Here is a 15216-nt window from a genome sequence, read left to right as displayed (position 1 = left end):
AGAGAACTCTCTGACCTCCAGGCTGTACCTGGGGTTGGATACAGTCAGACATCCAGAAATGCTGGAAGACGTACTTTGGTCAGCCCGAAACCTGTTGGTGAAGGAATTCAGCCAACTGGCTCATTCTAGGCTGCGGGAGTATGTTCTGAGGGATGCACTGAGGCTTGGTGCAGTCAACGTGAGGTCGCTGCGGGGAAGGACCACGGTCTAGAGTCCTGGGAACTGGGGCTGAGACCAAGGGGAAGCTCCTCAAACAACAGAGGGGGAGTAAGGACAAGGTGCCACAGGGGTGGTAACGGGGTAAACAGAAATGAATGTTACAATGTGCAGTGATGGAAATGTATGGATACGAAACTGAGGGTGGGAAGAGATTTGGAACAGTTTTCACTTTGTAAATAATTTATTGTGAATAAAGTCTATTTTTAGTAAAACCAAATTGTGCTGCTGTTAAACCATCAGTGCTGAGAGCTACATTTGATTGGCTGCCTCCTTGGAGATGGAGATTTAAACCAAGCCCTCACCTGCACATGACAAGGTCCTAAAGAGCCATTTTTTGTATAACAAAGGGGAGTCCCCAACATATATCTTTCAGCCAGCATGTGAATTCGTTACCATTTGGGAGATGTTTTGATGAGAATTGGCTGCCATATTTCCTACACAGTAACCAATGGCATCATTGGGGGTGGGGGATGTATGGAGGGTGTGGGGGGTGGGGGGTGTAACCACAAAGACGAGGCAGAGGGAACAATAGGCTTTAATGTACAGAAGAACCTTGCTGGCCTGGATCCCAATATAGGAATGGCGGGAAGGGAAAGGTGGCTCGACCTTTATGGCCCAAGACCATGGGGGAGGAGTCATAGGGTATGAGTCAGTGGGTGGGCCAGCTACATATATACAGTAGTCAACCATAACTATATACCATGGAGGAAACATTTCACCACATGGTGATTGTGGGGTGCGGACCACACCGGGTGATACCATCAGAGGGGGTGGACACCAAAATGATTGCAAAGTTTTTATGCAGTGTTTCCAGCAGAATTTTAAAAAAATATGCTTTGTAAAAATATTCCTGTAGTTAGTTTTAACAACAAAACATTTCTCGTAAGCCCAGCTGAATGTATCAATGTACCCCCAAGGCTAAAACTCAATGCACATTTACTTTTTGAACCTTCTAATGTGCTCCAGTCAGAGCCATCATTATTACCCAGTTACCATGATGCTTCACATCACGTGGTTTCATCTGCACGCGCTACAAGCCCGAGCTGCTGTCTACGTTGCTGCCAGTGTTTTTCTGGTCACTGCTGCTTTGCAGCTACCATCCTGTCCTATAATGCCACCAGCCAATTCTCCTGTGCTCTTGTCGAATTTGGTCAGGATGGTGAATGGTCGCCTCGCCCTCATCAACTTCCTGTGGACATGAAGATGTAGCTGTGCCTTCCAGCCTCACGAGGAGATGTTGTGGGTCAAGGATAAGTTGTCCTTTAGATGTGCACTAAAGTCCACAATCATCTCCTTTGTCTTGTCTACATTGAGACTCAGGTTGTTGCTCTTGCACCACTGTCCAAGGCTTTCATCCTCCTCTCTGTCAGCCAACCCATCATTGTTGCCGATGAGGACAACTCCAAAATATGGCACTGGTCTTGGTGCTGGGTCCTCAACATTATAGAAGTTTATCAAAGTTACAAAGATGTGGGCACTGGTTGCTCAAAGGTCGGAAGGAAAATAAATTGCAAAGAGGCCTTGAGGAAACCACAAAGGAATAGAGACACAATAAATGAGTGGACAACAACCTGGCAAATGGAGTCGAATAGGAGACAATGTGAAACTCCATTTTTGTAGGAAAATATAAAATAAAAGAAGCATTATTATTTAAATGGGGGAAAGAATGCAGAGCATGGAGATGGGTTTCCTGGTGCACGGTTCACCAAAGCAAAGTTCACATACAGCAAGTAGTTTGTGAAACTAACAATATTTGTGTTTATTGCAAGGAGGGTTGAATACAAAGGTGAGGAGGTTGTACTTCAGTCCCCCAGAGAAGTGTCTCCAATAACTGAAGGTCCCATAGTTTACCCGATCTTTTCTCCAACCAGGAAGGATTGTTGGAAATTTCCACTCACCTTTGAACCCTTACTCCCTGTTATTTTTGTCATGCTCTTTATGTGAAAAGGTGAATAATATCCATAGAAAGAAACGGATTTGGATCTGACAATAAAATTTGTTGAAGCAGGTAAGAGACTGCATATTCAGTGACTGGTCGCTCACCCTTGGCTCACCAAAGCCTCTCAACTTCTTGAAGGTCCAAGTTAAGGGGAGGAGGAAACATTTGTCAGAATGATCCCGGCTGCAGTAATTTGCAGGACTTGAGATGCATAATTGACCATCTTGCACATCCTCGACATCCAGTTATTTGACACCACACAGGATTACTTCCGTCATCTTGTCCTGCTTCCTTTGACAGATCAGGGACCATTTCCAGCTGGAGTACGGGCACTATCCCTTTCTGGGATGGGGCTACATTGACGTTCCACATTATTCATCAGGGCCATTTGTGTAAACAATATTTGTGCTGTTACCAAGCCAGTGACCTGGGTTCAAATCTATTGCTGTCTGTAAAGAATATGAATAAATCTTATTTAATTAGCTGGGAGCAGGTCAAAGAAGGGTTACAGAACTGGTAGATGTAATGGGCAGGGCATCTCATGAGGATGTTTGACTTTTCACTGCTGGAGTTTAGAAGAGTCGCAGGTGACTTGATTTAAATGTATTAAACCCTGAGAGGTCTTGACAATGTATGTTTCTTCTTGGTGAAAATTTGAAACAAGGTGCTCTCTGTTTAAAAAGGGGACATCCATTTTCATTAAAGATGCATATTTTTCAATCCAAAGATTGTGAGTTTTCAAAACTCCCTTTCTGAAGGGATGATAGCAGAATGTCATTGAATGCTTTTATGGAAGAAGTTGATCAATTCTTGATAAATACGAGTGGGTGGGGGAATGAAAGGTTTCCAGGGGTGGAGAGAAATGTGCAGCTGAGCTTACAATCAAGATCTGATTGAAGGTTGGAGCAGGTGAAAAGAACTATTCCTAGTTGGTATCTTTCTAAAACCTGCTGAGGGAAAGTTGTGACATTGCGGCAGGTGAGGCCATTGCTGAGCACGAGGCTCTGGTGCCACATCACTGGATTGGGCCCCGATAAACTAAGACCCAGGCGTTATGTTTAATCCATGAGATTCTAGAATAGAAATGACACCACCTATTCTCCTCCCCATCCCAGGAAGCCCTTCCCGCACTCGGGGGCAGGTGAAGGGCCTCTCCCCGGTATGAACCCGCTGGGGCCTCCTCAACTTGCTGGACTCACTGAACTTCTCACCGCATTCAAAGCAATCGTGGGAGTGTCTCAAGGGTGGGGTTAAGGCTTTCTCACACTCAGGGAACAGCATTTCCCCGGTGTCGTCCCACTCATGCCTCCACAGGTTGGAGATCTGGATGAAGCCCTCGAGCAGACAGACGGACTCTCCCCAGTGTGGAGCAGCTGGTGGGTCTGCAGGTGGGAGGAGTGGGTGAAGGCCTTCCTGCATGGAGGAGGTGAAGGGCCACTCCAGTGTGGACCCACTGGTGGATCAGCAGGTTGGAGGACTGGGCCTTGTTCGCTATTTCTTTCCCATGGATCAAGTCCACTCAGTCATCACAAACTTATGAAGCAAAGAAATAGCCTCATTTATTAATTGTTTTTGGCATTTGCCAGAGTTTTTGGCTTTCCACACTGGGGGCAGTTGAATGGCCTCTCCCTGGTGTGGACCTGCTGGTGGTTCAGCAGATGTGAGGCTGGGGGAAGGCCTTCCCACACTCAAGGCAGACAAGAGGCCTGTCACTGCTGTGAATCTTCTGGTGGATCCGCAGATTGGAGATCTGGGTGAAGCTCTTGCTGCTATCGGGACAGATAAATAGCTTTTCCCTACTGTGGACATGCTAGTGCAATTGCAGGTTGGAGGAGCAGAAGAAGGGCCTCACTCAGAGCAGGAGAAGGGCCTCTCGCCAGTGGGGACTCACTGGTGTCTCTCAAGGTGTATTGGGAAGGGTTGTGGCTGTCATGTGACAGCACTGACCCCCAGCGAATTGGAGGACACACCAGCTGCCAAGCAAGGTTTGGTGCCACCCCACCCATTAGTGCACACCTTGCTGTTGGAACCATGTAAATGACCCGGACTGCACTCTCCAGCCTGCCTGGACTTGGCCTTGTTCGCTATTTCTTTCCCATGGATCAAGTCCACTCAGTCATCACAAACTTATGAAGCAAAGAAATAGCCTCATTTATTAATTGTTTTTGGCATTTGCCAGAGTTTTTGGCTTTTATTTTGCATGAAACATGAAGAATAATTAAAAGTGCAAGAACAGGGCAATAAGGACAATAATAAGAGTTTGGAAACACATGAAGAAAGGACGATTGACTACTTTTTATCAAACTCCTCACAATGTGCAAGTGTGGAATCATCTCAGATCCGTCCAGCTTGTGGAGGAAGGATGAAGTCATTTGACCCATCCGTGTGGATGAGGCTGTGACTGTTCCGTGGTGGAGTAGAGTGATGGCGCCTCTGGGATGCGGGGAGAGGGACTGGGTTGGGGCGGTTCGGTAACGTTGAGAGGGGGGTCGGACCTAATGCCAGTGGTGGATGAACGACCACCCGGACCCTTAGGCTGAGCTTCAGTAAGGCTCCCCCGGTGTCTGCGTCATGGGGGGCAACTGTTCACCTCCTTCCACCACCCCCCCCCCCCCACACGTTGTCCCACAGCTTGGTGGCTGGTTCAGTGGAGCTTCAGTACAAATTGGGGCGTGGAGGTGGTCAATTTAATTTAATTTGTGGAATAAAATTGGGAGGGGGAACGACTTTGAACCGGCTGTAGTTGCAACGCTCGTGTGTTTCAATGGAAGATTCCGCTGTTGAAATTGAAGCTGATCCCCGCTCTCATCAGAGGACGAGTCTGTGTGGATGTGGAGCAGGTTTGGGGAATAAGCCCATCAATTCCGAGGATCTGAGCCGAGCTCATATTGGGCTCCTGACGGCTTCAGCCTTTCCCGCTGTTCTCCGCCCCTTCGGGCTGGTTTCGGGACATTGCGGTTCATGTTGGCGAGAATGGGCTGAATTAATCCGAAATGCCCGCTCCCTCACCCTCTCGTTGACGCCGCTCTTCTCCGTGGGCGCTGCCCAAGCCACGAGGCCCCACCAGCGTTTGCCAGACTGTCCGTGTCCCCATTCCCTGCCCACCCATCGGCCCCTCACTGTGGTGATATGTTTCCTCTATTGTATATCTGGAGCTGGCCTGCCCACTGATGACTCATACCCTATGACTCCTCCCCGTGGTCTTGGGCCATAAAGGTGAAGCTATCCTGGGATCCGGGCCAGCAAGTTTCTTCCGTGTATTAAAGCCTATAGTTTCCTCAGCTTTCTCTGTGGTTTCTCGTAGTGACCCATGCCCCGTCAGCCGCTCCGCTCTGACCCCCCCCCCCCCCCGTGATGGGCCGATAACGCTCCCATCCGACTGCCAGTGGAAGCGCAAAGGATCCTCAATGCAAACTCTGGCACGAGGAAGACCCTTCATGCTGTCTAAAGATCACGTTCTGCTCAGCATGGTCTTCCATCTCATCTTGTTTAAAGAGTTTATCTCACGCAACATTTTTCCACTCACCTACCGCCTTAAGTAATCCCTGATGACCCACAGAGCGCCTGTGACATCCTGTGTCAGAGAATAGATGCTCTGTGGGTCGTCAGGGATTATTTAAATTGGGAATGGTGGAAAAATAAAGGTTGAGAACCACTGATCGAAATACATTGGACACGGAGAAAGATCCTGCCCCCACCAGCTCGCCCAGAAGCCAACAGTGGAGCATCTTCCAACATCGTTCTCTTATCCACTCTGCTTCCACTGTCAACCCCCCACAGGGAAATAAATGTCATGATGCCCAATGGGGAGGAAAGATGTGTCACTGAGTGCCATGAACCACCGGGTGCAGTGATCAGTGGACGTCGGCAACGTTAGGAATAGGACCACTGGGTGCAGGACATTTTGGACGGTATGTTAATAACCATATAACCACTTACAGCACAGAACAGGCCAGTTCGGCCCTACTAGTCCATGCCGTAGCAAATCCCCACCCTCCTAGTCCCACTGACCAGCACCCGGTCCATACCCCTCTAGTCCCCTCCTATCCGTGTAACGATCCAGTCTTTCCTTAAATGTAACCAATGATCCCGCCTCGACCACTTCTGCCGGAAGCTCATTCCACATCCCCATCACCCTTTGCATAAAGAAATTTCCCCTCATGTTCCCCTTATAATTTTCCCCCTTCAATCTTAAACCATGTCCTCTAGTTTGAATCTCCCCCTTTCTTAATTGAAAAAGCCTATCCACATTTACTCTGTCTGTCCCTTAATAAAGTCAAACAGTGTGGGATAGGCCCTTCAGCCCAACTAACATGGGGTAATCCCATCTCCCTTCACCTGACCCATGACCCTCCAAGGCACAACTGAAGGAGAAATTAATACTTTATCTGATTAATGTTGTGTTCAGTGTTACCTGTTCGTGGGTCTGCATCACGTCTCAGTCAGGCAGTGTTTATGAATATAATGTACCGTCGGTCACTGAGCGTCGTTAGAGCCTGAAATGATGCATTTATATATTAACCTCAATATTTGATGAGCAATTTGGAAAGCATGATTTTTTTAAAGATATGCCATATAAAATTTAATACAGATTTTCTTCCAACTGAGTTTGGGGGGGTGGAGGCGGGGGGTGGGGGTGGAGGCGGGGGGTGGGGGTGGAGGCGGGGGGTGGGGGTGGAGGCGGGGGGTGGGGGTGGAGGCGGGGGGTGGGGGTGGAGGCGGGGGGTGGGGGTGGAGGCGGGGGGTGGGGGTGGAGGCGGGGGGTGGGGGTGGAGGCGGGGGGTGGGGGTGGAGGCGGGGGGTGGGGGTGGTGCTGGTGCTTTGAAAGGATTAAATTCGGAAAAGCTTTATTTCGGGAGGGGTGGTTCAAATGTCGTTCTCTCTGGGATGTGACCGGTCATCCCACACTGGCCATTTCATTGCAAGTCGCCAACGCGAGGAAATGATACAACTTGGCAAAATAAGAATGTTGTTTCAAGCTTGGATGATCGATAATGCGTCTCGTTTCCACAGAATTCGTCCCCTCTGCTCGAGAAATGAACGGGAGTGTTTTACCAATCTAATGACGAGTTGCGCTGGATTTCACGGTGGGATCCTGCCTGGGTCCAAACCAACCGAGCGGGCCAGGCGTCTCCAGCCGACAGGGGCAGACGGAAGAGTTTCACACCTTGTTTCCCAGCTACTAGTTTGTGTTGGTTATTTGCTGGAGCAGCCGCGTGTGCGTTTATTCTGATTTGCGATGCATTGCCGAATGTGGTTTTATTTGTGTGTGTGTGTGACAGTGCGCGTTTTAACGGCATAACTCGGCACAGGAATGCCTTCCCCGGCGCTGGCACAGGCAGAGCGGGTCCAGCTGCGTGGGGGGGATTCTGGGTAACGAAGACGGTCATTGAGCCCGTTGATTTTAGATTTCCGACAGGAGCGTTAAAAGCGCTGTCCAACTAACGACTCAGGTTCGAATCCAGTCCTGTCTGTATGGAGTCTGTATGTTCCCACCCTGATTGGTAGGTTAAATGGGCGGCACTTGTTGCATGGGCCGGAAAACCTTCAACCGTGTTGTATTGTTAATTTTTAAAAATATTTAATCGGAGTCACTAACATTGACGGGAGAATCCATTCCACCTCCACTACCCGCTGTCTTGGAAAAACAACCAACATAATAAATGACTCACCCCTCTCCAGACACACTCCCTCTCCAGACACACTCCCTCTCCCCTCCTCCCCATGGAGAAGAAGATTCCCCAGTGTGAGATCACACCCCACCAGATTAGATTCAAGGACAGTTCCTTCCCCGTGTTATCAGACGCTTGAATAATCCTCGTAAAATGCTGCTTTTGCTTTGTACCAACTGATCTGTCCCTGGAACTTGGACTCCTGCAGGGTGACTTATTACTGGACTATGAACGGGATGTTCAGCTGGACTGTTCCAAAACAAATTTCCCCATTGCACCTTTGTACGCGTGACAATAAACTTGAACCTGAAAACAAATTGCAAATTGAAAACAAAACCAAGACCCGTTTTGATTTGTGGCCTCCAGTTCCTCCTGGTGTTTGAGTGAGTGATGCTATTTCTTTTTATAATATTTTATTGATTTTAATAAAGAAATTATACAAACAAAAATGGCACAATTCAATATGAACAATTACATACACTAAATAAAATATTTTATAAATCACTAACGGACATAAATTGTAAATGAGATCCATAATTCATATCCTAAATAGTGTAAACCTTTTTTCTTTCTTTTTAAAAATATTTTGTTGCTATTTCCATTATACACATGCGCTTAGAATTAAGTTATTAGTAATAAGTTAGATTTTGATCCTGGTTTTATGTTTAAAGATATTTAAAAGCAACTTTTTAAAGTAACCATTTATCTTGGTGAATTTCTATTGCTGCTGGGTTTCGGGGTCCCCAGGGCTCGTAACAACAGAACCTCAGCTTCAGAATAGCCCAAATTCTTTAGGTTATGATAATAGGCCCAAGATCTTTTGAAAGTTAATATTTGAATCTTTAATGGCATATCTATTTTGTTCTAATCTTAAACAAGACATAATATCACTGAACCATTGTGTATGTGGAGCTGGAGAATTGTCTTTCCATTTAGTCAAAATTGCACGTCTGGCCATCAATGAAGTAAAATATAAAATTCGGGTTTGACTTGGAGTCAGTAAAACATCATCATTCTGAAATGGTCCAAACTGAGCAATTAAAGGACAAGGCTCTAATTTAGACCAGTCACGTGATGGAGTAGTGGCCGGACGGTGAACTCCAGCCCTCTCCAGAAAAGTCGGGAAAAACAAGAGAAAATACAAAGGCACAGAAATACAAGTTAAAGAAAAGTGAGTATAAAGGTGGAAAGAAGATGGAGACAAAAGGAGAAAAATCAAAATCAACGGAAAGAAGAGAGGAAGAGAAGACAACGGAGGAAAAAGGTGAAGGCCTTACCTGTCCGAAGAAGCCCGCTGTGGAGAGAAGACCCCACTACCTCAGGTCGGTAGAAAAAGAACTACAACAATGGCTCACAGAGCCGAGTAAAAGTGCGCAACTGCGCATGCGCGAGGAGTCGCGCATGAAAAAAAACACACCGACGGGAGGGGGGACCAGCTGGGGAGTCGATCTCCACAGCCGGCAACGACAGCTGCAGAACACCTGCAGCAAGAAGAGACCACAGAAGACAATGGAAACAAGAAAGAAGAGGAGGAAAGGGCAGCAAAGAAACAACAGATGGCCAACCTAGAGGAAGAAGAAGAGGAAGAATACAGTGAAATAGATAAAGGGAAAGGCAAGGTAAAGGATATAATTGCTCTTGTTAGAGGATACATGGAGTCATTTAAAGAATGGCAAACACAGGAATTCAATGATTTAAGAAGAAGAATAAACAACACAGAAAAGAAAATAAATAAAATGGATATGACCTTAACAGAAATGGGGAAAAAAATGGACAAGATGGAAGAGCGGGCAGTAGCAGCAGAAATGGAGGTAGAAGACTTAAAAAAGAAATTGGAGGAATCTAATAAAAAAACTAAAGAGACACAAGAATTACTAGCCCAAAAAATAGATATAATGGAAAATTATAACAGAAGAAATAACATAAAGATAGTGGGCCTTAAGGAAGATGAAGAAGGCAAGAATATGAGGGAGTTTATAAAAGAATGGATCCCTAAGGCCCTAGGATGTCCAGAACTACAGCAAGAAATGGAAATAGAAAGGGCACATAGAGCATTGGCCCCTAAACCACAACCACAACAAAAACCAAGATCTATTGTAGTAAAATTCCTAAGATATACTACAAGAGAAAAGGTACTGGAGAAGACAATGGAAAAAGTAAGAGAGGGCAACAAACCACTGGAGTATAAAGGGCAAAAAATCTTCATTTATCCAGATATAAGCTTTGAACTCCTAAAGAAGAGAAAAGAGTTCAATACAGCAAAAGCGATTTTATGGAAGAAAGGATATAAATTTACACTGAAGCATCCTGCGGTATTGAAAATATTTATTCCAGGACAACAAAACAGACTATTCTCGGATCCAGAAGAAGCACGAAAATTTGCAGAACAATTACAAAAATAGACTGAGGGATGAAGACGGGTAATGAGAGCAAAAATTATCACGATTGATATGTATGTGGGTAAAGACAAAAATAGACTGAGGGATGAAGACGGGTAAGGAGCGTAAAAATGACCACGATTGATATGTATGCGGGTAAAGAGGTATAAGAGTGAATAGAGACAATGGGCATATGTGAAAGTATCTGTAATTAGAGGAAAACATAGAGAGTATAGACAAGAATTAATAAGGGAAGGTAATGGAATAGAGAGAATAAGGAGGGAATTAAAAGAGTGACCTTTGTGACATATAAAAAGCGAAATCTTTTCTGGGGGGGGCTGGGTGGGGGAAAAGAGCGGTCACTGCAAAATCAGTTGACGCTTGCGAGTGGATTCGCAAATCCAAATGGAGAGGGGAGATGTGGTTGTCCGATATGAGCCGAGCTCATATTGGGCTCCTGACGGCTTCAGCCTTTCCCGCTGTTCTCCGCCCCTTCGGGCTGGTTTCGGGACATTGCGGTTCATGTTGGCGAGAATGGGCTGAATTAATCCGAAATGCCCGCTCCCTCACCCTCTCGTTGACGCCGCTCTTCTCCGTGGGCGCTGCCCAAGCCACGAGGCCCCACCAGCGTTTGCCAGACTGTCCGTGTCCCCATTCCCTGCCCACCCATCGGCCCCTCACTGTGGTGATATGTTTCCTCTATTGTATATCTGGAGCTGGCCTGCCCACTGATGACTCATACCCTATGACTCCTCCCCGTGGTCTTGGGCCATAAAGGTGAAGCTATCCTGGGATCCGGGCCAGCAAGTTTCTTCCGTGTATTAAAGCCTATAGTTTCCTCAGCTTTCTCTGTGGTTTCTCGTAGTGACCCATGCCCCGTCAGCCGCTCCGCTCTGACCCCCCCCCCCCCCCCCGTGATGGGCCGATAACGCTCCCATCCGACTGCCAGTGGAAGCGCAAAGGATCCTCAATGCAAACTCTGGCACGAGGAAGACCCTTCATGCTGTCTAAAGATCACGTTCTGCTCAGCATGGTCTTCCATCTCATCTTGTTTAAAGAGTTTATCTCACGCAACATTTTTCCACTCACCTACCGCCTTAAGTAATCCCTGATGACCCACAGAGCGCCTGTGACATCCTGTGTCAGAGAATAGATGCTCTGTGGGTCGTCAGGGATTATTTAAATTGGGAATGGTGGAAAAATAAAGGTTGAGAACCACTGATCGAAATACATTGGACACGGAGAAAGATCCTGCCCCCACCAGCTCGCCCAGAAGCCAACAGTGGAGCATCTTCCAACATCGTTCTCTTATCCACTCTGCTTCCACTGTCAACCCCCCACAGGGAAATAAATGTCATGATGCCCAATGGGGAGGAAAGATGTGTCACTGAGTGCCATGAACCACCGGGTGCAGTGATCAGTGGACGTCGGCAACGTTAGGAATAGGACCACTGGGTGCAGGACATTTTGGACGGTATGTTAATAACCATATAACCACTTACAGCACAGAACAGGCCAGTTCGGCCCTACTAGTCCATGCCGTAGCAAATCCCCACCCTCCTAGTCCCACTGACCAGCACCCGGTCCATACCCCTCTAGTCCCCTCCTATCCGTGTAACGATCCAGTCTTTCCTTAAATGTAACCAATGATCCCGCCTCGACCACTTCTGCCGGAAGCTCATTCCACATCCCCATCACCCTTTGCATAAAGAAATTTCCCCTCATGTTCCCCTTATAATTTTCCCCCTTCAATCTTAAACCATGTCCTCTAGTTTGAATCTCCCCCTTTCTTAATTGAAAAAGCCTATCCACATTTACTCTGTCTGTCCCTTAATAAAGTCAAACAGTGTGGGATAGGCCCTTCAGCCCAACTAACATGGGGTAATCCCATCTCCCTTCACCTGACCCATGACCCTCCAAGGCACAACTGAAGGAGAAATTAATACTTTATCTGATTAATGTTGTGTTCAGTGTTACCTGTTCGTGGGTCTGCATCACGTCTCAGTCAGGCAGTGTTTATGAATATAATGTACCGTCGGTCACTGAGCGTCGTTAGAGCCTGAAATGATGCATTTATATATTAACCTCAATATTTGATGAGCAATTTGGAAAGCATGATTTTTTTAAAGATATGCCATATAAAATTTAATACAGATTTTCTTCCAACTGAGTTTGGGGGGGTGGAGGCGGGGGGTGGGGGTGGAGGCGGGGGGTGGGGGTGGAGGCGGGGGGTGGGGGTGGAGGCGGGGGGTGGGGGTGGAGGCGGGGGGTGGGGGTGGAGGCGGGGGGTGGGGGTGGAGGCGGGGGGTGGGGGTGGAGGCGGGGGGTGGGGGTGGAGGCGGGGGGTGGGGGTGGAGGCGGGGGGTGGGGGTGGAGGCGGGGGGTGGGGGTGGAGGCGGGGGGTGGGGGTGGAGGCGGGGGGTGGGGGTGGTGCTGGTGCTTTGAAAGGATTAAATTCGGAAAAGCTTTATTTCGGGAGGGGTGGTTCAAATGTCGTTCTCTCTGGGATGTGACCGGTCATCCCACACTGGCCATTTCATTGCAAGTCGCCAACGCGAGGAAATGATACAACTTGGCAAAATAAGAATGTTGTTTCAAGCTTGGATGATCGATAATGCGTCTCGTTTCCACAGAATTCGTCCCCTCTGCTCGAGAAATGAACGGGAGTGTTTTACCAATCTAATGACGAGTTGCGCTGGATTTCACGGTGGGATCCTGCCTGGGTCCAAACCAACCGAGCGGGCCAGGCGTCTCCAGCCGACAGGGGCAGACGGAAGAGTTTCACACCTTGTTTCCCAGCTACTAGTTTGTGTTGGTTATTTGCTGGAGCAGCCGCGTGTGCGTTTATTCTGATTTGCGATGCATTGCCGAATGTGGTTTTATTTGTGTGTGTGTGTGACAGTGCGCGTTTTAACGGCATAACTCGGCACAGGAATGCCTTCCCCGGCGCTGGCACAGGCAGAGCGGGTCCAGCTGCGTGGGGGGGATTCTGGGTAACGAAGACGGTCATTGAGCCCGTTGATTTTAGATTTCCGACAGGAGCGTTAAAAGCGCTGTCCAACTAACGACTCAGGTTCGAATCCAGTCCTGTCTGTATGGAGTCTGTATGTTCCCACCCTGATTGGTAGGTTAAATGGGCGGCACTTGTTGCATGGGCCGGAAAACCTTCAACCGTGTTGTATTGTTAATTTTTAAAAATATTTAATCGGAGTCACTAACATTGACGGGAGAATCCATTCCACCTCCACTACCCGCTGTCTTGGAAAAACAACCAACATAATAAATGACTCACCCCTCTCCAGACACACTCCCTCTCCAGACACACTCCCTCTCCCCTCCTCCCCATGGAGAAGAAGATTCCCCAGTGTGAGATCACACCCCACCAGATTAGATTCAAGGACAGTTCCTTCCCCGTGTTATCAGACGCTTGAATAATCCTCGTAAAATGCTGCTTTTGCTTTGTACCAACTGATCTGTCCCTGGAACTTGGACTCCTGCAGGGTGACTTATTACTGGACTATGAACGGGATGTTCAGCTGGACTGTTCCAAAACAAATTTCCCCATTGCACCTTTGTACGCGTGACAATAAACTTGAACCTGAAAACAAATTGCAAATTGAAAACAAAACCAAGACCCGTTTTGATTTGTGGCCTCCAGTTCCTCCTGGTGTTTGAGTGAGTGATGCTATTTCTTTTTATAATATTTTATTGATTTTAATAAAGAAATTATACAAACAAAAATGGCACAATTCAATATGAACAATTACATACACTAAATAAAATATTTTATAAATCACTAACGGACATAAATTGTAAATGAGATCCATAATTCATATCCTAAATAGTGTAAACCTTTTTTCTTTCTTTTTAAAAATATTTTGTTGCTATTTCCATTATACACATGCGCTTAGAATTAAGTTATTAGTAATAAGTTAGATTTTGATCCTGGTTTTATGTTTAAAGATATTTAAAAGCAACTTTTTAAAGTAACCATTTATCTTGGTGAATTTCTATTGCTGCTGGGTTTCGGGGTCCCCAGGGCTCGTAACAACAGAACCTCAGCTTCAGAATAGCCCAAATTCTTTAGGTTATGATAATAGGCCCAAGATCTTTTGAAAGTTAATATTTGAATCTTTAATGGCATATCTATTTTGTTCTAATCTTAAACAAGACATAATATCACTGAACCATTGTGTATGTGGAGCTGGAGAATTGTCTTTCCATTTAGTCAAAATTGCACGTCTGGCCATCAATGAAGTAAAATATAAAATTCGGGTTTGACTTGGAGTCAGTAAAACATCATCATTCTGAAATGGTCCAAACTGAGCAATTAAAGGACAAGGCTCTAATTTAGACCAGTCACGTGATGGAGTAGTGGCCGGACGGTGAACTCCAGCCCTCTCCAGAAAAGTCGGGAAAAACAAGAGAAAATACAAAGGCACAGAAATACAAGTTAAAGAAAAGTGAGTATAAAGGTGGAAAGAAGATGGAGACAAAAGGAGAAAAATCAAAATCAACGGAAAGAAGAGAGGAAGAGAAGACAACGGAGGAAAAAGGTGAAGGCCTTACCTGTCCGAAGAAGCCCGCTGTGGAGAGAAGACCCCACTACCTCAGGTCGGTAGAAAAAGAACTACAACAATGGCTCACAGAGCCGAGTAAAAGTGCGCAACTGCGCATGCGCGAGGAGTCGCGCATGAAAAAAAACACACCGACGGGAGGGGGGACCAGCTGGGGAGTCGATCTCCACAGCCGGCAACGACAGCTGCAGAACACCTGCAGCAAGAAGAGACCACAGAAGACAATGGAAACAAGAAAGAAGAGGAGGAAAGGGCAGCAAAGAAACAACAGATGGCCAACCTAGAGGAAGAAGAAGAGGAAGAATACAGTGAAATAGATAAAGGGAAAGGCAAGGTAAAGGATATACTTGCTCTTGTTAGAGGATACATGGAGTCATTTAAAGAATGGCAAACACAGGAATTCAATGATTTAAGAAGAAGAATAAACAACA

The 15216-nt window shown here is 46.7% G+C and overlaps 1 long non-coding RNA gene across 1 annotated transcript; it reads left to right on the top strand.

Moving 5' to 3' along the window:
* The first annotated feature begins 5790 nt into the window (after positions 1–5790).
* Positions 5791–13949, top strand: LOC138764571 (uncharacterized). Its single transcript, XR_011358192.1, has 3 exons — positions 5791–6069; positions 7172–8213; positions 12842–13949. It is a non-coding gene; the product is annotated as an uncharacterized lncRNA (long non-coding RNA).
* Positions 13950–15216: the final 1267 nt, after the last annotated feature.

Source organism: Narcine bancroftii, chromosome 5, assembly GCF_036971445.1.
Source record: "Narcine bancroftii isolate sNarBan1 chromosome 5, sNarBan1.hap1, whole genome shotgun sequence".
In the NCBI taxonomy this organism is placed as follows: domain Eukaryota; kingdom Metazoa; phylum Chordata; class Chondrichthyes; order Torpediniformes; family Narcinidae; genus Narcine; species Narcine bancroftii.
The sequence above is the reverse complement of the archived record's forward strand: the minus strand, read 5'-3'. Positions and strand labels throughout refer to the sequence as shown.